Here is a 3,157-nt window from a genome sequence, read left to right on the forward strand (position 1 = left end):
ATGAACACTCTGAAGGTCCACAGATTACAAACTGCCTCCAGATCTGCTTCGTAAACTACTATTGGTCTGCCAGGAAACGATCAAAGCGTAGACTGTTTGATACATTACTCCCATGGAGAAAGGTCCGCATGGTGCCTGTTGAATTCTATCCCGATGCAATTTCTTGTTTCATCAACACTCTGAAGGTCATAATATTACAGAATGCCTCCAGATGGGCTTCGGAAACTGCTACTGGTCTTTCAGGAATCAATCAAAGCGTAGACATTTTGAGACATTACTCACATGGAGAAAAGTGCGCATGGTGCCTGTTGTAGTCAATCTGGATGCAATATCTGTGTTTCATCAACACTATGAAGATCCACAGATTACGAATTGCCTCCAGATGTGCTTCGTAAACTACTATTGGTCTGCCAGGGAACGGTCAAAGCGTAGACAGTTTGAGACATTACTCCCATGAAGACAAGTCCGCATGGTGCCTGTTGTATTCAATCCCGATGCAATTTTTGTGTTTCATCAACACTCTGAAGGTCCACAGATTACAGAATGACTCCACATGGGCTTCGGAAACCACTACTGGTCTCCCACGAATCGATCAAATCGTAGACATTTTGAGACATTACTCCCATGGAGAAAAGTCTGCATTGTGCCTGTTGTGTTCAATCCCGATGCAATTTCTGAGTTTTATCAACACTCTGAGTGTCCACAGATTACAGAATGCTTCCAGGTGTGCTTCGGAAACTACTACTGGTATTCCAGGGAACAATCAAAGCGTAGACAGTTTGAGAAATTACTCTCATTGAGAAAAGTCAGCATGGTGCCTGTTGCATTCAATCCCGTTGCACATTCTGTGTTTCATCAACACTCTGCAGGTCCAAAGATTACTGAATGCCTCCAGTTGTGCTTTGTAAACTACTACAGGTCTTCCAGGGAACGATCAAAGCATAGACAGTTAGAGACAATTCTCCCAACAAAGAAAATTCCGAATGGTGCCTGTTGTATTCAGTCTCGATGCTATTTCTGTGTTTCATCAACACTCTGAAGGTCCACAGATTACAAACTGCATCCAGATGTGCTTCGTAAACAACTATTGGTCCGCGAGGAAACGATCAAAGCGTAGACTGTTTGAGACTTTACTACCATGGAGAAAAGTCAGCATGGTGCATGTTTAATTCAATCCCGATGCAATATCTTGTTCCATCAACACTCTGAAGGTCCACATATTACAGAATGCCTATATATGTGCTTCGGAATCTACTACTGGTCTGCCAGGAACATATCAAAGTGTAGATAGTTTGAGACATTACTCCCGTGGAGAAAAGTCAGCATTGTGCATGTAGCATTCAATCCCGATGCAATTTTTGTGTTTCATCAACACTCTGAAGGTCCAAAGATTACAGAACGACTCCAGATGGGCTTCGGAAACCACTACTTTTCTCCCAGGAATCGATCAAAGCGTAGGCAGTTTGAGACATTACTCCCATGGAGAAACGTCAGCATGGTGCCTGTTGTATTCAATCCCGATGCAATTACTGTGCTTCATCTACACTCTGAAGGTCCACAGTTTACAGAATGTCTCCAGATGTGCTTCGGAAACTACTACTGGTCTTCCAATGAACGATCTAAGCGTAGACACGTGATACGTTACTCCCATAGAGTAACGTCCGCATGGTGCCTGTTGTATTCAATCCCGATGCAATTTCTGTGTTTCATCAACATTCTGAATGTCCACAGATTACAGAATGCCTCCAGATGTGCTTCGGAAGCTACTACTGGTCTTCCAGGGAACGATCAAAACGTAGTCAGATTGAGACATTACTCCCATGGAGAAAAGTCTGCATTGTGTCTGTTGTATTCAATCCCGATGCAATTTCTGAGTTTTATCAACACTCTGAAGGACCACAGATTACTGAATGCCTCCACATGTGCTTCGGAATATACTACAGGTCTCTCAGGAATCGATCAAAGCGTAGACAGTTTGAGACATTACTCCCATGGAGATAAGTCCGCACGGTGCCTGTTGTATTCAATCTCGATGCAATTTCTGTGTATCATCAACACTCTGAAGGTCCACAGATTACAGAATGCCTCCAGATGTGCTTCAGAAATTAATTGCTACTGGTCTTCCAGGGAACGATCAAAGCGTAGACAGATTCAGAAGTTACTCCCATTGAGAAAAGTCCGCATGGTGCCTTTTGTATTCAATCCCGATGTAATTTTAGTGTATCATCAACACTCTGAAGGTCCCCACATTACAGAATGTCTCCAGATGGTCTTCGGAAACCACTACTGGTCTCCCAGGAATCGATCAAAGCGTAGACAGTTTGAGACATTACTAATGAGGCGAAAAGTCCACAAGGTGCCTGTAGTATTCAATCCCGATGCAATGTTTGTGTTTCATCAACACTCTGAAGGTCCACAGATTACAGAATGCCTCCAGATGGTCTTCGGAAACCACTACTGGTCTCCCAGGAATCGATCAAATCGTAGACAGTTTGAGACATTACTCCCATGGAGACAAGTCCGCATGGTGCCTGTTGTATTCAATCCCGATGCAATTTCTGTGTTTCATCAGCACTCTGAAAGTCCACAGATTACAGGATGCCTCCAGATGTGCTTCGAAAACTACTACTTGTCTTCCAGGGAACGATGTAAACGTAGACAGATTGAGACATTACTCCCATGGAGAAACGTCTGCATATAGCCTGTTGTATTCAATCCCGATGCAATTTCTGTGTTTCATGAACACTCTGATGTTGCACAGATCACAGAATTCCTCCAGATGTGCTTCGGAAACTACCACTGGTCTTCCAGGGAACGATCAAAGCGTAGACACTTCGAGACATTACTCCCACGGAGAAAAGTCCACATGGTGAATGTTGTATTCCTTTACTTTGCAATTTCTGTGTTTCACCAACACTCTGAAGGTCCACAGATTATAGAATGCCTCCAGATGGGCTTCGGAAACCACTACTGGTCTCCCAGGAATCGATCAAATCGTAGACAGTATGAGACATTACTCCCATGGAGAAAAGTCCGCATGGTGACTATTGTATTCAAACCCGATGCAATTTTTGTGTTTCATCAACACTCTGAAGGTCCAAAGATTACGAATGCCTCCAGATGGGCTTCGGAAAACACTACTGGTCTCCCAGGAATC

This window comes from Schistocerca gregaria, unplaced genomic scaffold (genome assembly GCF_023897955.1).
Source record: "Schistocerca gregaria isolate iqSchGreg1 unplaced genomic scaffold, iqSchGreg1.2 ptg000529l, whole genome shotgun sequence".
Taxonomy (NCBI): domain Eukaryota; kingdom Metazoa; phylum Arthropoda; class Insecta; order Orthoptera; family Acrididae; genus Schistocerca; species Schistocerca gregaria.